The sequence below is a fragment of the Amphiura filiformis genome, chromosome 1 (assembly GCF_039555335.1).
Source record: "Amphiura filiformis chromosome 1, Afil_fr2py, whole genome shotgun sequence".
Classification (NCBI taxonomy): domain Eukaryota; kingdom Metazoa; phylum Echinodermata; class Ophiuroidea; order Amphilepidida; family Amphiuridae; genus Amphiura; species Amphiura filiformis.
In genome coordinates this window covers 75394403-75417478 of record NC_092628.1, presented here as the reverse complement: position 1 = coordinate 75417478, position 23076 = coordinate 75394403, and the positions used below count along the sequence as shown (strand labels likewise).

General features: G+C 35.5%; 1 protein-coding gene across 1 annotated transcript in view; it reads right to left on the bottom strand.

Annotated features, from left to right (window-relative positions):
• The window catches only part of LOC140153427 (uncharacterized), a 250788-nt gene that overhangs the window by 220316 nt on the left and 7396 nt on the right, over positions 1-23076 (bottom strand).

Below are 23076 nucleotides of genomic sequence, written 5' to 3'. Positions count from 1 at the left end.
TTTTTTTTTTTTTTTTTTTTTTTTTTTTTAAGTTATTAAGCATATATAAAGATTTTAAAAAACAATTTTGAAGAAAATTTATTTTCGAGTCCCAATTTTTTTCTTGAGAAAAGGCAGTTTTGTGATTTTTCTTCCATAGATGACAATGTTAAAACTATTTTTGCTGTTATCCGTTTGTCAAAATGGAAATTCGGATGGCTTTCAAAATACAGTACCACGTGCCCACGGATATGATGATTGATATAAAAAAGTTTGAAATTTACCATCAAAATCAGTAATAGTTTTCATTTTATACCAACAGAGATTTTCCAATTCAGAACAAAATATTTGAGCCTCATTTTACGAAAAATGTCATTTTTAAGCTGTTTAAATTCAAAACGGAAACAAATTTCGTTCCTTCAGGTTGCAAGAGATACGATGTGCATAGAAATGATCAAAGAGTGTGCTTTTATAGCACTTTGGAGAAAATCATTTTTCAAATTAATGCAGATATCCCGTTTTAGCGTTTGTGTAGGCCTATGCATTTTCAAACATTGAAAATGGATAAACTAATGATTGATTATCAATAATCGATAATTGATTATCGATAATCGATAATCAATAATCAATTATCGATTATCAATTCCCCCTCCCCCCCCCAATGCCCAGAAGGAGACCATCCTTAGCGATTCCTAGTTTTGTCGGTTGCGGAGGCCTATAAATTTTTCAACAATGGATATGGATAAACTAATGATTGATTATGGATAATTAATCATCGATAATCGATAATTGATTATCGATAATCGATAATCGATAATCAATAATCGATTATCAATTCCCTCACCCAACCCCCCAGGAGATCAGCCTTAGCAATTCCTAGTTTTGTCGGTTGCGGAGGCCTATACATTTTCAAACATTGAATATGGATAAATTAATGATTGATTATCGATAAATGATAATTGATTATCGATCATTGATAATCAATTATCGATTATCGATTATCAATACCCCTCACCTCCCCCCACTACCCAGAAGGAAATCATCCTTAGCGATTCCTTGATCATCATTTGCGTGTTTGGGTTTAACTGAACGTTTATAACTGATTGATCATTGATTATCGGGTATCGACTATCTGTAATTATATATTCTCCCCCACCGCACCAACTCTAGCACTACTTTACAATGGCATCTACTAGCGTGGTGGGAAAAGCTTCTGATTATGAAGTTGGGGGGGGGGGGCAGACCGTGGGCTATTCCAGAAATTAACGGCACCTACCCTAAAGAAGACATGGGATTCCCAATAAGTTTGAGTTTTCCCATGTCTTCTTTAGGGGTAAAAAGCCGTCCTCAGCAATTGCGAGCACCAACATGCGAGGGGGTATACACCCCCCCACCCACCCACACACACACATTTGAACATGAGCGTCTGTGATCATTATTTTTAGAATCCAATTAAATATTCATAGCTGATTGATCATTGATTATCGGTTATCGACTATCGATTAACACCATCTCAAACGCTGCTTACCAGCGTGCTAAGGTAAGACTGTGATGAAATCCGTAGGCATGATACTCTATGTACTACTACTGGCTATGATCTGACCTCATTGTTTACGAGGTCAGATCTTAAAAAGATTAAGATTTTCCCATGTCTTCTTTAGGGGAGAGCCAAAAATATCTGGATGCGCCCATATAAGGCAGGGTCACGTGACACAAAAGTTCGGACGCTCTGAGAGGCTGTATATCAATCTTCTGTCACAGTTTCATAACAGGGATTAAAGAGTGAAGTGAAAGCAGCAGGCGGAGTTGGGTGTATGAGGCTATTATTGTCTTAGTGTCCAATATTCCAATATAGTTTGTTTATTTCTTTATCATGTAGGCCTACTTGTACACGAAATTAGGGTCAGGGTTAGGATTAGGGTTATGAGTAGCATTAGGGTTAGGGTTTGGGTTCGGGGGGGGGGAATCATTTACATGGAGTATCAGCTTTGAATTTTTTTTTCGTTTTTTTTTTTTTTTTTTTTTTAAGTTATTAAGCATATATAAAGATTTTAAAAACAATTTTGAAGAAAATTTATTTTCGAGTCCCAATTTTTTTTTTTTCTTGAGAAAAAGGCAGTTTTGTGATTTTTCTTCCATAGATGACAATGTTAAAACTATTTTTGCTGTTATCCGTTTGTCAAAATGGAAATTCGGATGGCTTTCAAAATACAGTACCACGTGCTCACGGATATGATGATTGATATATAAAAGTGTGAAATTTACCATCAAAATCAGTAATAGTTTTCATTTTATACCAACAGAGATTTTCCAATTCAGAACAAAATATTTGAGCCTCATTATACGAAAAATGTCATTTTTAAGCTGTTTAAATTCAAAACGGAAACAAATTTCGTTCCTTCAGGTTGCAAGAGATACGATGTGCATAGAAATGATCAAAGAGTGTACCTTTAGAGCGCTGTGGAGACAATCAAAAAAACAAATTAATGCAGATCTCCCGTTTTGGCGCTTGTGTAGGCCTATACATTTTAAAACGTTGAATATGGATAAACTAATGATTGATTATCAATAATCGATAATTGATTATCGATAATCGATAATCAATAATCAATTATCGATTATCAATTCCCCTCACCCCCCAATGCCCAGAAGGAGACCATCCTTAGCGATTCCTAGTTTTGTCGGTTGCGGAGGCCTATAAATTTTTCAACAATGGATATGGATAAACTAATGATTGATTATGGATAATTAATCATCGATAATCGATAATTGATTATCGATAATCGATAATCGATAATCAATAATCGATTATCAATTCCCTCACCCAACCCCCCCAGGAGATCAGCCTTAGCAATTCCTAGTTTTGTCGGTTGCGGAGGCCTATACATTTTCAAACATTGAATATGGATAAATTAATGATTGATTATCGATAAATGATAATTGATTATCGATCATTGATAATCAATTATCGATTATCGATTATCAATACCCCTCACCTCCCCCACTACCCAGAAGGAAATCATCCTTAGCGATTCCTTGATCATCATTTGCGTGTTTGGGTTTAACTGAACGCTTATAACTGATTGATCATTGATTATCGGTATCGACTATCTGTAATTATATATTCTCCCCACCGCACCAACTCTAGCACTACTTTACAATGGCATCTACTAGCGTGGTGGGAAAAGCTTCTGATTATGAAGTTGGGGGGGGCAGACCGTGGCTATTCAGAAATTAACGGCACCTACCTAAAGAAGACATGGGATTCCCAATAAGTTTGAGTTTTCCCATGTCTTCTTTAGGGGTAAAAGCCATCCTCAGCAATTATGCGAGCACCAACATGCGAGGGGTATACACCCCCCACCCACCCACACACACACATTTGAACATGAGCGTCTGTGATCATTATTTTTAGAATCCAATTAAATATTCATAGCTGATTGATCATTGATTATCGGTTATCGACTATCGATTAACACCATCTCAAACGCTGCTTACCAGCGTGCTAAGGTAAGACTGTGATGAAATCCGTAGGCATGATACTCTATGTACTACTACTGGCTATGATCTGACCTCATTGTTTACGAGGTCAGATCTTAAACAAGATTAAGATTTTCCCATGTCTTCTTTTGGGGAGAGCCAAAAATATCTGGATGCGCCCATATAAGGCAGGGTCACGTGACACAAAAGTTCGGACGCTCTGAGAGGCTGTATATCAATCTTCTGTCACAGTTTCATAACAGGGATTAAAGAGTGAAGTGAAAGCAGCAGGCGGAGTTGGGTGTATGAGGCTATTATTGTCTTAGTGTCCAATATTCCAATATAGTTTGTTTATTTCTTTATCATGTAGGCCTACTTGTACACGAAATTAGGGTCAGGGTTAGGATTAGGGTTATGAGTAGCATTAGGGTTAGGGTTTGGGTTGGGGGGGTAATCATTTACATGGAGTATCAGCTTTGAATTTTTTTCGTTTTTTTTTTTTTTTTTTTTTAAGTTATTAAGCATATATAAAGATTTTAAAAAACAATTTTGAAGAAAATTTATTTTCGAGTCCCAATTTTTTTTTTTTGAGAAAAAGGCAGTTTTGTGATTTTTCTTCCATAGATGACAATGTTAAAACTATTTTTGCTGTTATCCGTTTGTCAAAATGGAAATTCGGATGGCTTTCAAAATACAGTACCACGTGCCCACGGATATGATGATTGATATAAAAAAGTTTGAAATTTACCATCAAAATCAGTAATAGTTTTCATTTTATACCAACAGAGATTTTCCAATTCAGAACAAAATATTTGAGCCTCATTTTACGAAAAATGTCATTTTTAAGCTGTTTAAATTCAAAACGGAAACAAATTTCGTTCTTTCAGGTTGCAAGAGTTACGATGTGTATAGAAATGATCAAAGAGTGTGCTTTTATAGCACTTTGGAGAAAATCATTTTTTCAAATTAATGCAGATATCCCGTTTTGGCGCTTGTGTAGGCCTATACATTTTCAAACATTGAATATGGATAAACTAATGATTGATTATCAATAATCGATAATTGATTATCGATAATCGATAATCAATAATCAATTATCGATTATCAATTCCCCCTCCCCCCCCCCCCCAATGCCCAGAAGGAGACCATCCTTAGCGATTCCTAGTTTTGTCGGTTGCGGAGGCCTATAAATTTTTCAACAATGGATATGGATAAACTAATGATTGATTATGGATAATTAATCATCGATAATCGATAATTGATTATCGATAATCGATAATCGATAATCAATAATCGATTATCAATTCCCTCACCCAACCCCCCCCAGGAGATCAGCCTTAGCAATTCCTAGTTTTGTCGGTTGCGGAGGCCTATACATTTTCAAACATTGAATATGGATAAATTAATGATTGATTATCGATAAATGATAATTGATTATCGATCATTGATAATCAATTATCGATTATCGATTATCAATACCCCACCTCACCTCCCCCACTACCCAGAAGGAAATCATCCTTAGCGATTCCTTGATCATCATTTGCGTGTTTGGGTTTAACTGAACGTTTATAACTGATTGATCATTGATTATCGGGTATCGACTATCTGTAATTATATATTCTCCCCCACCGCACCAACTCTAGCACTACTTTACAATGGCATCTACTAGCGTGGTGGGAAAAGCTTCTGATTATGAAGTTGGGGGGGGGGGGGCAGACCGTGGGCTATTCCAGAAATTAACGGCACCTACCCCTAAAGAAGACATGGGATTCCCAATAAGTTTGAGTTTTCCCATGTCTTCTTTAGGGGTAAAAAGCCGTCCTCAGCAATTGTGAGCACCAACATGCGAGGGGGTATACACCCCACCCCACCCACACACACACATTTGAACATGAGCGTCTGTGATCATTATTTTTAGAATCCAATTAAATATTCATAGCTGATTGATCATTGATTATCGGTTATCGACTATCGATTAACACCATCTCAAACGCTGCTTACCAGCGTGCTAAGGTAAGACTGTGATGAAATCCGTTGGCATGATACTCTATGTACTACTACTGGCTATGATCTGACCTCATTGTTTACGAGGTCAGATCTTAAAAAGATTAAGATTTCCCATGTCTTCTTTAGGGGAGAGCCAAAAATATCTGGATGCGCCCATATAAGGCAGGGTCACGTGACACAAAAGTTCGGACGCTCTGAGAGGCTGTATATCAATCTTCTGTCACAGTTTCATAACAGGGATTAAAGAGTGAAGTGAAAGCAGCAGGCGGAGTTGGGTGTATGAGGCTATTATTGTCTTAGTGTCCAATATTCCAATATAGTTTGTTTATTTCTTTATCATGTAGGCCTACTTGTACACGAAATTAGGGTCAGGGTTAGGATTAGGGTTATGAGTAGCATTAGGGTTAGGGTTTGGGTTCGGGGGGGGGGGGGGTAATCATTTACATGGAGTATCAGCTTTGAATTTTTTTTCGTTTTTTTTTTTTTTTTTTTAAGTTATTAAGCATATATAAAGATTTTAAAAAACAATTTTGAAGAAAATTTATTTTCGAGTCCCAATTTTTTTTCTTGAGAAAAGGGCAGTTTTGTGATTTTTCTTCCATAGATGACAATGTTAAAACTATTTTTGCTGTTATCCGTTTGTCAAAATGGAAATTCGGATGGCTTTCAAAATACAGTAACACGTGCCCACGGATATGATGATTGATATATAAAAGTTTGAAATTTACCATCAAAATCAGTAATAGTTTTCATTTTATACCAACAGAGATTTTCCAATTCAGAACAAAATATTTGAGCCTCATTTTACGAAAAATGTCATTTTTAAGCTGTTTAAATTCAAAACGGAAACAAATTTCGTTCCTTCAGGTTGCAAGAGATACGATGTGCATAGAAATGATCAAAGAGTGTGCTTTTATAGCACTTTGGAGAAATTAATATTTTAAAATTAATGCAGATATCCCGTTTTGGCGTTTGTGTAGGCCTATACATTTTCAAACATTGAATATGGATAAACTAATGATTGATTATCAATAATCGATAATTGATTATCGATAATCGATAATCAATAATCAATTATCGATTATCAATTCCCCTCACCCCCCAATGCCCAGAAGGAGACCATCCTTAGCGATTCCTAGTTTTGTCGGTTGCGGAGGCCTATAAATTTTTCAACAATGGATATGGATAAACTAATGATTGATTATGGATAATTAATCATCGATAATCGATAATTGATTATCGATAATCGATAATCGATAATCAATAATCGATTATCAATTCCCCTCACCCAACCCCCCAGGAGATCAGCCTTAGCAATTCCTAGTTTTGTCGGTTGCGGAGGCCTATACATTTTCAAACATTGAATATGGATAAATTAATGATTGATTATCGATAAATGATAATTGATTATCGATCATTGATAATCAATTATCGATTATCGATTATCAATACCCCCTCACCTCCCCCCCCCACTACCCAGAAGGAAATCATCCTTAGCGATTCCTTGATCATCATTTGCGTGTTTGGGTTTAACTGAACGTTTATAACTGATTGATCATTGATTATCGGTATCGACTATCTGTAATTATATATTCTCCCCACCGCACCAACTCTAGCACTACTTTACAATGGCATCTACTAGCGTGGTGGGAAAAGCTTCTGATTATGAAGTTGGGGGGGCAGACCGTGGGCTATTCCAGAAATTAACGGCACCTACCTAAAGAAGACATGGGATTCCCAATAAGTTTGAGTTTTCCCATGTCTTCTTTAGGGTAAAAGTCAAATCCTCAGCAATTCTGAGCACCAACATGCGAGGGGGTATACACCCCCCCACCCACCCACACACACACATTTGAACATGAGCGTCTGTGATCATTATTTTTAGAATCCAATTAAATATTCATAGCTGATTGATCATTGATTATCGGTTATCGACTATCGATTAACACCATCTCAAACGCTGCTTACCAGCGTGCTAAGGTAAGACTGTGATGAAATCCGTAGGCATGATACTCTATGTACTACTACTGGCTATGATCTGACCTCATTGTTTACGAGGTCAGATCTTAAAAAGATTAAGATTTTCCCATGTCTTCTTTAGGGGAGAGCCAAAAATATCTGGATGCGCCCATATAAGGCAGGGTCACGTGACACAAAAGTTCGGACGCTCTGAGAGGCTGTATATCAATCTTCTGTCACAGTTTCATAACAGGGATTAAAGAGTGAAGTGAAAGCAGCAGGCGGAGTTGGGTGTATGAGGCTATTATTGTCTTAGTGTCCAATATTCCAATATAGTTTGTTTATTTCTTTATCATGTAGGCCTACTTGTACACTGAAATTAGGGTCAGGTTAGGATTAGGGTTATGAGTAGCATTAGGGTTAGGGTGTGGGTTCGGGGGGGGATAATTTACATGGAGTATCAGCTTTGAATTTTTTTTTTTTTTTTTTTTTTTTTTTTTTAAGTTATTAAGCATATATAAAGATTTTAAAAACAATTTTGAAGAAAATTTATTTTCGAGTCCCAATTTTTTTTTCTTGAGAAAAAAGGCAGTTTTGTGATTTTTCTTCCATAGATGACAATGTTAAAACTATTTTTGCTGTTATCCGTTTGTCAAAATGGAAACTTCGGATGGCTTTCAAAATACAGTACCACGTGCTTACAATGGATATGATGATTGATATAAAAAGTTTGAAATTTACCATCAAAATCAGTAATAGTTTTCATTTTATACCAACAGAGATTTTCCAATTCAGAACAAAATATTTGAGCCTCATTTTACGAAAAATGTCATTTTTATGCTTTTTAAATTCAAAACGGAAACAAATTTACGTTCCTTCAGGTTGCAAGAGATACGATGTGCATAGAAATGATCAAAGAGTGTGCTTTTATAGCACTTTGGAGAAAATCATTTTTCAAATTAATGCAGATATCCCGTTTTGGCGTTTGTGTAGGCCTATACATTTTCAAACATTGAATATGGATAAACTAATGATTGATTATCAATAATTGATAATTGATTATCGATAATCGATAATCAATAATCAATATCGATTATCAATTCCCCTCACCCCCCAATGCCCAGAAGGAGACCATCCTTAGCGATTCCTAGTTTTGTCGGTTGCGGAGGCCTATAAATTTTTCAACAATGGATATGGATAAACTAATGATTGATTATGGATAATTAATCATCGATAATCGATAATTGATTATCGATAATCGATAATCGATAATCAATAATCGATTATCAATTCCCCTCACCCAACCCCCCCAGGAGATCAGCCTTAGCAATTCCTAGTTTTGTCGGTTGCGGAGGCCTATACATTTTCAAACATTGAATATGGATAAATTAATGATTGATTATCGATAAATGATAATTGATTATCGATCATTGATAATCAATTATCGATTATCGATTATCAATACCCCTCACCTCCCCCACTACCCAGAAGGAAATCATCCTTAGCGATTCCTTGATCATCATTTGCGTGTTTGGGTTTAACTGAACGTTGATAACTGATTGATCATTGATTATCGGGTATCGACTATCTGTAATTATATATTCTCCCCCACCGCGCCAACTCTAGCACTACTTTACAATGGCATCTACTAGCGTGGTGGGAAAAGCTTCTGATTATGAAGTTGGGGGGGCAGACCGTGGCTATTCCAGAAATTAACGGCACCTACCTAAAGAAGACATGGGATTCCCAATAAGTTTGAGTTTTCCCATGTCTTCTTTAGGGTAAAAGTCATCCTCAGCAATTGCGAGCACCAACATGCGAGGGAGGTATACACCACCCCACCCACCCACACACACACATTTGAACATGAGCGTCTGTGATCATTATTTTTAGAATCCAATTAAATATTCATAGCTGATTGATCATTGATTATCGGTTATCGACTATCGATTAACACCATCTCAAACGCTGCTTACCAGCGTGCTAAGGTAAGACTGTGATGAAATCCATAGGCATGATACTCTATGTACTACTACTGGCTATGATCTGACCTCATTGTTTACGAGGTCAGATCTTAAAAAGATTAAGATTTTCCCATGTCTTCTTTAGGGGAGAGCCAAAAATATCTGGATGCGCCCATATAAGGCAGGGTCACGTGACACAAAAGTTCGGACGCTCTGAGAGGCTGTATATCAATCTTCTGTCACAGTTTCATAACAGGGATTAAAGAGTGAAGTGAAAGCAGCAGGCGGAGTTGGGTGTATGAGGCTATTATTGTCTTAGTGTCCAATATTCCAATATAGTTTGTTTATTTCTTTATCATGTAGGCCTACTTGTACACGAAATTAGGGTCAGGGTTAGGATTAGGGTTATGAGTAGCATTAGGGTTAGGGTTTGGGTTGGGGGGGTAATCATTTACATGGAGTATCAGCTTTGAATTTTTTTCGTTTTTTTTTTTTTTTTTTTTTTTTTAAGTTATTAAGCATATATAAAGATTTTAAAAACAATTTTGAAGAAAATTTATTTTCGAGTCCCAATTTTTTTCTTGAGAAAAAGGCAGTTTTGTGATTTTTCTTCCATAGATGACAATGTTAAAACTATTTTTGCTGTTATCCGTTTGTCAAAATGGAAATTCGGATGGCTTTCAAAATACAGTACCACGTGCCCACGGATATGATGATTGATATATAAAAGTTTGAAATTTACCATCAAAATCAGTAATAGTTTTCATTTTATACCAACAGAGATTTTCCAATTCAGAACAAAATATTTGAGCCTCATTTTACTTAAAAATGTCATTTTTAAGCTGTTTAAATTCAAAACGGAAACAAATTTCGTTCCTTCAGGTTGCAAGAGATACGATGTGCATAGAAATGATCAAAGAGTGTGCTTTTATAGCACTTTGGAGAAAATCATTTTTTCAAATTAATGCAGATATCCCGCTTTGGCGTTTGTGTAGGCCTATACATTTTCAAACATTGAATATGGATAAACTAATGATTGATTATCAATAATCGATAATTGATTATCGATAATCGATAATCAATAATCAATTATCGATTATCAATTCCCCTCACCCCCCAATGCCCAGAAGGAGACCATCCTTAGCGATTCCTAGTTTTGTCGGTTGCGGAGGCCTATAAATTTTTCAACAATGGATATGGATAAACTAATGATTGATTATGGATAATTAATCATCGATAATCGATAATTGATTATCGATAATCGATAATCGATAATCAATAATCGATTATCAATTCCCTCACCCAACCCCCCAGGAGATCAGCCTTAGCAATTCCTAGTTTTGTCGGTTGCGGAGGCCTATACATTTTCAAACATTGAATATGGATAAATTAATGATTGATTATCGATAAATGATAATTGATTATCGATCATTGATAATCAATTATCGATTATCGATTATCAATACCCCCTCACCTCCCCCCCCCACTACCCAGAAGGAAATCATCCTTAGCGATTCCTTGATCATCATTTGCGTGTTTGGGTTTAACTGAACGTTTATAACTGATTGATCATTGATTATCGGGTATCGACTATCTGTAATTATATATTCTCCCCCACCGCACCAACTCTAGCACTACTTTACAATGGCATCTACTAGCGTGGTGGGAAAAGCTTCTGATTATGAAGTTGGGGGGGGGGGGGCAGACCGTGGGCTATTCCAGAAATTAACGGCACCTACCCTAAAGAAGACATGGGATTCCCAATAAGTTTGAGTTTTCCCATGTCTTCTTTAGGGGTAAATAGCCGGCCTCAGCAATTGCGAGCACCAACATGCGAGGGGTATACACCCCCCACCCACCCACACACACACATTTGAACATGAGCGTCTGTGATCATTATTTTAGAATCCAATTAAATATTCATAGCTGATTGATCATTGATTATCGGTTATCGACTATCGATTAACACCATCTCAAACGCTGCTTACCAGCGTGCTAAGGTAAGACTGTGATGAAATCCGTGGGCATGATACTCTATGTACTACTACTGGCTATGATCTGACCTCATTGTTTACGAGGTCAGATCTTAAAAAAGATTAAGATTTTCCCATGTCTTCTTTAGGGGGAGAGCCAAAAATATCTGGATGCGCCCAATGACTTAGGTACAATGAAGTCCCAAGCCAAAGATTTTGCTTCAAGTTCTACTTTTTCTACATTAAAACAAAACCCAAGTCTAAGTTTGTGCTTATTTTATGATTACTTTCTATTACATGATTATATGCAACTTTTAATATTGATAATTGCAATTGTCGGGTTTGAAAAGCTTGAAGTCATAAGTGTTAATAACGTAGTCAGGATAATTGCATTTGTCTTCAAACCATTAGTAATCATATTGAACTTTTTACAAGCCTATTGATTTTGTTCACAGGCACATTAAAAATATGTACATGGTTGGTATTGATTGACATTTAATCATTGACTGACTCGGTGAGGGAAGTCATTTTTCCACATGTATGCTTTTTTTTTTTCATTGAACTTTCCACATGTTTTATGCACCTAAAATATTAGATTTACTTAAATAATTCTAACACAAGAAATACCATTACACACAATACATGTTCCTCACATCAGTCAATCTATTCTGTCAATGAGCAGAGAGACAGATCAACACCCACCCCATACACCTCCATTCATTTGTGCATTCACACTCAAGCCATGTGCAATTCACAGCATGGCCAACATTACTATCTACTGAAGATAGCAATATTCACATCCATACAAACAGTATACTCTTGAGTCGGCAACCACTTACTTTTACACATAGTTCCTCTCTTACAATTCAGTATAGCTTACTTAATATTACAAAATGCCAGATCCATAGTCACTCAAGTCAGTGCCTATGCCCTGCATGGCACAAAATGTCAAGTTTATAACATGTCTGGTCAGGCAATACAAAATTTGCATGAAGACATAGGATAGATAAGGCTTACCTACCTGTATTTGCCGCCTGCCAGGGGCCACCATGCAGCACTCAATAAATACCTTGCGCACAACTACAGGTCTTCCCCAAATATGTAAACTCACCCAATACTCCCATTCCTCTCACAATATCAAACCGTTTTACAAGAACCACTAGACATATAGGTATGTTTGTACTCATTTAAATTAATATTATAATTCAAATATGGTCATGCAACATTAGATTCTGACATTTTCTAAAATCAATCAATTCCGTTGCTACTGATGCGCTCTTATGAAGGAGTGTGAGTGGTTAAGCTTACCTATCCATCACCCCACCGACTGTTTGACAAACGTACCGTCTTTAATAAACCACTTGAAAACAAAACAAGGACCTGTATTTTTAGGTTAAGGTTGCAACTTGCAATCAAGTGATGGGGTACATACCGACATACAGTGCATATTCAATGAATTTAATGTTCATTAGTTTTGCCGATATGAACTAGAAAAGATTCTTTGGGTGTCAAAACTGGGTTTTTTTGTGTGTGTTTTTGTTTTGTATGTGAGAAGTACTTGAAATGTTCATTGAACATACTTCAAAATCTATGTGTTGTTTATAAAAAGTAGCAACTGTCTTTCCTAGACATGAATGATTGACAAATGGCACTCCATGTATATATAAAAGCAATATTTGAAATATGCATCTTATATTGTGCAAGAAAAATAAACCTGGTAAAGGGTGATTTGGAATAATATTTTAACAGTTTCTGTTCAGTTGACCAAAGTCATCTACAGTGTAATGATTGTTAATGAAAACTTGCAAGGAACAAATTAAAGCTAGAGTTTTGAAGGTGGCATTTCCAACTCCATTATCTTGCAAACACGGAATATAAAAGTGTGTTATATTGAAGACTTGGTTACGCTAACCTCTTGACATCCAATCTTAAATTGGCAATTTGATAAACCTAATCACCAGGTTAGAACAACCTTCTACAAACATGTACAGAACCCATGTTCCATGTCATATTTATCATCCCTTTATAGCTTATGCGGTACACATTTCTAACACCTGATGTAACAACTCATTATAGCCTATTTGGGAGGCAATTATGAATCATCATGCCAATATGAACTCTGCGATATAAAGTGCAAAACTAAACCTATAGATATACGAGTCTAGCCCCAAGACATTATGTCATCGATAATGAGGATGATGAACACCTATTTACATGTAACACGTACTATGATAGCATCAAGAATATCTGTATATTAAGGATAATATTTTGATAATCCTAAATCTATGACACGTTGTTGAGCTGTAATGTTTACTTAGAATCAGTTTCAGTCAGTATCATCCCTAACATTCTGTATCACACTATTTGCTGATACCCTGTTGGCATAAAGAGATGTCAAGTTCTTCTGTTTTCATAGTGCAAATACCCAAATTACTGACACCAAAATGTATCGATAAAATCTTAATTATTGTCAAACAAGTCCTAAAATACTTCAGGACATAAGGACCGCATGTGCTTATCACATGACAATGAGAGTGATGATAACAACGAGGACCACCTGAAGTGATGAAGAAGGGGAATGGAGGAAGAGGGAGGATCACCTTAATTTTGCACACACAGACCAAACATTTTCATTTTCAAGAATTTTCAAGAAATTCACTTTAAAATTACATGAAACATTAGAATTTTGAAGACTCCTTATCTAGGCCAACTCCTAAACTATATGAAAAGTGAAATGAAGCATTGCTATCTAGCCAGATATACATTAAATTATGTATACAAAGCGGAATTCTAATGCAATTGGAAATCACTCGTAAAATTTGACCTATTTAAAATCCAAAGAACTCCGGATATAATGCAGCGCTTTTGTTGCAGACTCAATGTAACAATTTCACCATCCCAATTGTACTGCATATTTCAGGCAATTATGAATCATCTGACTAGTACAGATTATGAATTTCTTTGCATCAAACTAAGCCCAAGGCTACTGATTTATCTCCAAGACATGAAGTCGGATCACTGATGATGACTACCTCTGAGGCACAATATGTCATTGTACTGAGTTGGGTCTGTATCACATGAATGTATCATCATGAATAACTTGGTTATTCAGCAACAGGTTGGGGGATGGCAGCAAGCAGAGATATCTTATGCAGGAGATGAGAAGTTTTAATAAATACTTTTGTTTGACTATGACCAGGAGCAGTTTGTTTAGAAATATTCATAAGTTTGGGCATATTTTGCTTAGCAGTAAGTGTTAAGCATCCTGCATCCATCCCAAAACACATGTTTAAATGCATGGTATATGAATCAATTACACTAAAACAATTCATATCATCACATTATGTGCATATATTGGAATATATGCTCTGTATGACGTACTATTTGCTATATATTTGCATCATGCTGGTGAACTCCTGGATTAATTTTGGTAAGCTGAAAATGTGACTATTCAAAAATGCATTCTCATTGTTTTTATCAAACAGGTACAAAATTGGTCTTCACTTACTTACATGACCCATTAAACTTACGCAAGTCAAATATCTGTGTCATTTGGGTGATTATGCCAATTGTACCTAATGCATAAATGCGGATAGGTTGTGAGTTTATAATATTCAAACAGTATGGATTAAGACAAATATTTTTGGATTATGCATTTTACACAGTCTACACGTACGTATTCATCATTAAAATACAACTGATATTTCCTGAATAAATTCTCAACATGTCTGCTCTATGAAGGAACACAATTAGAATTTTAGCAAAAGATTGCATTTACTGTAGGTTGCAGGTAAACACTTATACTATTGTGTACAGAAATGCCAGTTCATTACCGAATCACAATTCAAATCCCCACATATGGCCTTTGGCTTAATTGTGTGACCACATATTCCAATTCACTCCAGCATCTCTGCTGCAATAAATCTCCCAGGCTTCTTTTCTCAATTTGAAGACCAAGCCGGCTGTTTACGGAGACTAACTCACTTAATGTAGCGTAAGACGAGGACTTCACAAATCATTACGAGTTAATGATGCAATAAGAAATTTATAAACATGGCCGGTCCTGTTAAGCCGTATCTTAGCTTAGGTGAATGGTCCTTGCTAAGACTTTGACATTTCAAAAGGGCAGAATATAGCTCTGATGCTTAACATTAAATTTGGATTCCTTCAAAGATAGACCTATATTATAGTTAGTATCATTACCACAATACATGAAACATACATCCAATGATGCCATAGGCAGCCACAGCTTATTTGATTCACTTTGACATGTTCACATTGCTATCTACTGTAGATAGCAATGAATCAAACAATCATACACATATACATGGTTGTCACTTACTACTGCACAGTAAAATGTTTTACATATACCCATGGAAGTACTACTTCCATGATATACCATACTAAATATTTAATCATACCTTGGGGCCAATTCATTCTCTTATTCTCTGCTTTGAAGGTTAACATTTAAAGAATTTTGATGCTTTAAGAAAACTGTTATCATCAGCATTCTATCATGATGTTACAATTCTCATGTGTGCAACGTTATGGGACAACACAATGATAAGACAGTCATCAACTTTTGATCAAAATAACTTTCAAAATTGCTTCTCATGTATCAGCACTGAAAGATAAGCTACCAAAACAAATATCAAATATTGATTCTTAAATGTTCTTCATTCCCATGTGTGCTACAAAGCTGAAAGATGTGCTTCATAAAAATTGATCAAGTTTAGTCAAATTGTAGATTATCTTTTGAGAGGGTGCTAAAACATGTAAATGCAGCCATTAAATATTTAATATTGTTACTCATGACAAACGTTTCTATCCAGAACAGGGTTAATATCTCAAGTCCATGCATAACAAATACAGGTAATATTTTAAAGCTACATTTCTTTCCGACATGCTCCCTATCTTATTAATTTAAAATGAGATAATGGGATGATAAAGCATGGCCATTGCAACCAAATTGTGTTGACCAGAAGAAACACTACCGAAATCTAAAGCATGAAAAAGATGTGATTCATCAGCAAACATGCAACAATTCATTTTTCTCATCTCAAGAATCCACTGAAGTATATATATGACCTTGACAAAGGCAATGACATTTGTGCATGCATATCACATGGAGCACAAGTTGCTTAGCTTTTCTTTATAAAGCACAATTTTATAAATTTTTGTGCTTTTAAAAGAACATGTAATATTTATACCCAATTGCTAAAAGGTTTATGAGTAGACAATATTATGCAGTAACATGTGTTGCTTTATAAATACATGAGACTTCCTTGCAGATAAATATTTCTTGCATTATATTGTTCAAATTCTCACTTACTACTATACTTCCACTGCCAACAAAATATAGAAGTACTGAACTATTTTTTTTTCTTCTAATATTAGAAATCTATTTTGCCAGTCAGTGATTTAGCAAAGTTCCCAAAATTGCTTGGCTACTCCCACCTGGGATTTAAGTTGCCACTGAGTGCACCTACCATTAGCACCAATTCAGCTTGATATCAATGATATGTTTGTGTGTGTGTGGGGGGGACTATAGGCCTGATTTGTCAAGAAGTGGCTGAAAAGAATTTTGCTGGTATATGGCCTGACTTACCACCTTTTGCCGGCCCCTGGGCACGGCAACATGATTTCCACCCCTGGATCATCGGATAGAAGACACCCCTACCCCACAACTGCAACCCATACAATGCATGTAATATATCTTTACAATATTTGAATTTCATAACAGATCCCTTCAAGATGCACATAGCCCTGTCTAATAACATTATAACAAGCTTTCATTTTTCTTAGAACACTTTCAAAGGGCCGTTTATAATCTTAAAATAGACAAATATACTTGCTCAATATATTTTTGTGGCATGAAATATTCACAATTCAAAAAGAACCCTCATTCCTGCAGCAGGAAATTATCATGAATTATATTTAAATATAGTATATTAAATATTATTTACAAGCATAAAATCTTTGCAAATCCTTGCCTGTCCCAAAATATCCATGCACAGGAATATTTCATGTCAATGATGCTGAAAAGTCTATCTTCCTTTCTGCATGTAATGTACAATCTGTATATATTCCAAGATAACATAATTTCCACATTTTAACAATGAGAAACCTTAAAGTGTTCTAATTTACATCAAGACATCACAACTTAAAATCTAGAACACATAATCCAAGATGTTTTTGAAAAGGTCTCAGTCTTTAAACAGACAACATGACTTTTCACCAATACTTATTTTTAGAAATGTTTACAGCTTGTGTTTTAGTAGTTAACTCCAACTAGTCGTACATACATATAAATGCACTAGAAGACATCACAACGTCAAAATCTAGCCTAGATATTCCCACTTCCCTCATCCAGTTAACAGGCCAACGCACCTTTAGACAAGATGACTTTTAGTTTCTCTTAAAATAGTACACTTCTGTCATTCAAGGAATAGGAAAAACATGTGTGCTTGTTTTTCAGGAACTCGTGCAGACAACACATAATAAACGCCTCGCCTCTAACAAATGCCCCCTCCACTTTTTCAATGAAAAAGTAACCAAAATGCAATATTTTCTTGCCTGTATCATGTGAGTAAGCTTAAAACTTGAATGTTGGCCGTCACAATCTCTAAACTTATTCTAACTTAAACCAGTTAATTGCCAAATTATGGTAGAATTTCACTAAGTAAATCATATTCTTGCTTGAAATGCATTCTTAGAGAACTATGTAATTTCCTACAGTGGGAATTTCAATTGAATGAACATGGCGTGATGACTTTTGATTTTTTTGCCAGCATGTGTGACTGTGCGTAACTGTAGTATTTACCGTGGTAATATAACTTTTTGCATTAAGACCGCTCAACATCTAGTCATCTACCCTATAATGCTAGCTTTATGTTTTTCCATTTTGAAAAAAAAATCCAATGTATATTTTTAAAACTAAGATAAAAAACAGCACATATTCTCTTCTTAAATTTTCTTTATATTTGACAAGTTATATTTTAAAATTTGCCTACATACCTCATAGAGAGAAAAATTGATAAATAGCATTTTTCATTTGAACTCTTCATGTATACGTTGGTTGGTCTATTTCAAATAGATATACTGCTTCCCAATTGATCAACAACTTCAATGCCAGTTTACCTTTAAGCAACTCATACTGAACACAGTCATAATGAATGACACCAAGCAAGATATCTTATCCTTCCCAGAATCCTTTGCAACATAATGCACCACCTCAGTACAGCAAATGACACTCATATTACTTTGTACTGGTTCCCTTTGTTTTCATAGACTGGTTAAACTTGGGTTGATAGTCAAGAAATAGATATATTATATTTTGCCAGATCTGGAAGTGCTCTATGTTAAGGTACTTTTTTGTACTAGCAAATCAGTACAGAAAATTGAAATGGAAGAAATGCATTGTGGGAAGTGCATGATATCTCCTCTGGCACGATACATTCACATCTAAAGAAATCCCCCATTTCTCAACCATCTTTGAGTTTGAGGCCACTGTCTTTTCCCACATCAGATACATGCTCAAAATTCATGGAAATGTTAAAACCAAATAGTAGGAGAGCAATTCACATCATTTGGGAGGCCCTATATTCTTTATCCGATAGAATTAAAAGTCTCTACTTGCACATTAGTCAAGAACTTTGATACTTATAGCATATAGACAGTACAACAAATATTGAAATGAGAATCATTAAGCACAGCAAAAACTCTTATGTTGCAACCATTTCAGAGGCCCACTTACATGTACCATCACATGAATACCTGTATCACTGTCACACCACACTGTGATCACACAATGCACAGTAAGATAATTCTTTCAATCTCCTAATTTTACACATATAGATGAAAAATCTACAGATTGATGAACTTTGACAGGAAATCTCACAGACGAAACATAATTACCATACACTAAGTGTTCATCACATTAACATAGCTCTATGACTATCATAATTTCCCAAGTTTCCTAACCATTTTGGAGGCCATCCATCGTCTTTTCATCAAGATAAGACAATTTTTCCCATGTTCCTAAAATAGGAATGTTTTGGCAAACACAAGCTGACAGCAATGAGGCAGCGCTGAGATGTTCATGTCCCTGACGTACAGCACAAGATTTGCATGTTAAAATGTTTAGGGTTTGCGGTACAATTTAACTAAATATTTCCACAATTTGTACAAAATTTTCATCTGAAAATGTAGAACCACTGAACAAATATATTATATGCCTGCTTATGTTCATTGCAATGCATTTGATTATTTTTAACCAGATTTAAAACGTGGAAACTGCTCAATTTTAAAAATTTTGAAAATTTTGCAAGAATTGTTGAATCTGTCATGCATCTAACATCTCAAGTGTGGGTTAATACAAAGAGATGAGTTGACAAGGCTGACTGAGAGAGAGAGACAGGCAAAATATCAATTTGATGGAAATTCATGACAATTTACCCAATGCTAATTTATTGTCAACCAATTTACGTTTTACATGTATGTGTGTGTAGGGGTGTGTGTGTGCATATACAAAATTATGTTTGTTTGTGTGTGGGGGTGTGAGTGTGGGTGTTAATTCTTCAATAAAATTACTTTGTGGATCATCTTTCTGTCCAATAAACCATCCATTTCTCTTCTAGAATTTGTGAAGTGTCATGGGCCTCGGAATGTCACAGATAACCCATCTGTTTGCTCATCTATACCTTTCCCATCTAAATGGTGTTGTTCCAGTATGATACTTTATCAATTCTTTTTTTCTTTCAGGTAATGCTTAACAATCTACTCCAAACCCACATCTCTGAACAGGCCCGTAAGTAGGATTTCATTTGGGGGGTGCTGATTTTGAAAAAGTGGACTTTTGTCTAAAGGGGGGGCAATTTTATTAAAAGTGGACTTCCTTCCCAAAATGTGGATCTTTTTTGTCCCAAAAAAATGTAAAAAACTGCACCCCCCGGTGTACTGGTCTGTCTCTGAAGCCACGATTCTGTTTCTTCTATCCTGCATGATGTCCAGCTTTCAGCTCCATTCAAGACCACACATGGTATTGGCAGTTTTTCAAAGCTTTCCAAAGCCCTTGGACATAAACGTCATTAACCAGTGTAATCATTTCATAGCCGCAGTCTGTGGCCCTCACATACCTTAGCAAGCGCATAGCCTGAGCCCAGCCCCAGGGTTCGAATTCGTTTAAAAATTTTGTGTAGCAGTTCTTGGCTAATTCATCATAATCAGGATACTTCCATATACTAAAGCACTATAAAAAGTGCTATACAAATGCAAAATTGGGTAGCAGTTACTTCAAAATGTGGAGCAAACTGCTATGCGATACAGCCGAATTCGAACCCTGCCCAGCCCAAAGGGCAGGACCTTGCGCGAGTATAGCAAAAGAGCTCTAAAGTAAGGCTAATCATTTTACAGATGTTTTGCAAAATTGTGCAAATCTAGATTTGACATCAATAATTGTGCAGTTCACATTCATACTTAAACAAGACCAGATATTTTTGCCACTGTAGTACATGTAAATATGCCACACCTTAGTTGGTGGTTCACGCTTGGTTTGCATGTATCCTGTTAGCAATCCATTGACTTTGTGTTGTGATCATTTGGATCATGGTTCCGAATGCAGATAGCATGAACCAGATGACCTGGCAATGATCGATTTTGATGTCACACTGACTGCGATGGCGAATACTTCTTCAATTTTTCCATCAATCTTGACATGTTACTGAATTGTCCCGGGGGAGTCACTCCCATTGTGGCCTGTACACCATCCGCGATAATGAAAACGCGTAAAAAGGGTAGTTTTTCATGGATATGCACGATACGCGCGTAACGCGGTTAGGGTGTCAAAAACATGAAGAAAAGGAAAAAAGGGTATCAAAATTGCAATTGCTAATACGCGAAATGAAATTTAGGGTATGAAATTTGATGCAAGGAATAAAATCCCTGTTTAGGGTATCGCTTTTGTCAAGGGTTAAATCCTTGTTTAGGGTGCTTTTCAAAAGTTGATTATCGCGGATGGTGTACATGCCACAATGGAAGTGACCCCCGGGTGAATTGTGTGTTATGCTTTTACCTTCTATGAGCTTTGGTTTGTTTGTTTTTTACATTAGGTATTTTCTTATTATACCAACATTGTACTGATGTAAAGAATTTATATGGTACATTATCTGGGGTTAAATTTGAACAATTTAAACTATCCATTCATTCAAACACTGGGATAATCCATTGGACATACTTTCCCATACCATTGCAAGTTGTATCCATGGAAGGGATCTTAGAAAACTAAATTGCTTCCTTCTAACAAATAAAACAGTTTATATTTTGTGCAATAAATAATTTATTTTGAATTTTGTATCTAGTCATCCTAATTTCACCTCTTCTGCTATATGCATTTTTCAAAGGTATCTAGATCAATTTCACTACACACCTCAAGTTGGGTGTTGTGATACACAGGACAAAAAGAAGATATTGAACACTTCTTCGGAGACCTGCTTTCACATATTTGTAAATACATCACAACTGTTGACGTCACAAATTTGACAGGGATATGTTGTTATAATAATAAGTGATGTATCCATTTTGATGAGAATCCAGCTAAATTGTCAATGTCAGCTAATATGACAACGTGCCTGATTTAAATTGATGACAATATCCATGCAATTAAAATGCCAATACTAATTACGTTCATTTTGTAAAATTCAATGTCAATAATAAGTACATTTATTTTGTGAATTTCAATATGCATGAATTCAATGATTTAAATTCTAATTGAGTCATACTTTGTTTTGATTAGTTTGTATTGTAATAGTTCAACATCAAGAATGCATCAAATTTTATCATAATCTGGAATATTCAATGTCAATAATATTTTTAGCACCATTATTAAAATTACATTTTATCTTAATATTCATATTGCAATTTCCAAAGTATTATTTTTATATAATTTATCAATTTATAACAATTACATGTCTTTGTGTACTATACTTTCAAAAAATATTTCTTATATTGAACATTAATTAATCTATTTGGATAATTGTATGTCTATGCATTTACATGTATTGAATATTTTAAGAAAATAATTTTTGAAATACTTCAAAACAAGCATAAAGCTTAGGGGCTCGGATAGAGACTTTTATCATTTTTTCACATTTTTTGTGGGACCTGAGAGCACATCGGATTTCTTTTAGAATACCCTACCACTGTAGATTTTCAATGGGGGTCTTTTATGAACGACCCATACACATACACTGTGAATGTAAAAAATGGTAGGGTATTCTAAAAGATAGCCCAATTAATACACATTTTATGACAAATGATTAAATATTGAAATTCTGTGTTCAACATTTCAGTGCTCAGTGTTCATACAAGAGTACCCCCCCCCCCCATATCTCAAAAAAATGTGGTTTAATTTTGGTGTTTTTCCTGCTCAGTGCTCAAAACTGCTCATATCTCAAAAATGGTCATGGTGGTTTAATTTTGATGCCTTTTTTAAACAAATGTAGCATTCACATTTTAAATGACATTATATATTCAATAATGCATCTAATTTAAAGATAGCACACGATCAGCATCAGACTCATTTTTGTGGGCTACTTTTCTAATGCCAAGCTTTATATTGTTTGCCTAGGTTTTTTTTTGAGATTTCATTTCACACAGATTAATCTCTGATTTAACAAAAGCCAACACAATATTTATAAGCCAATGTCATATTCTGC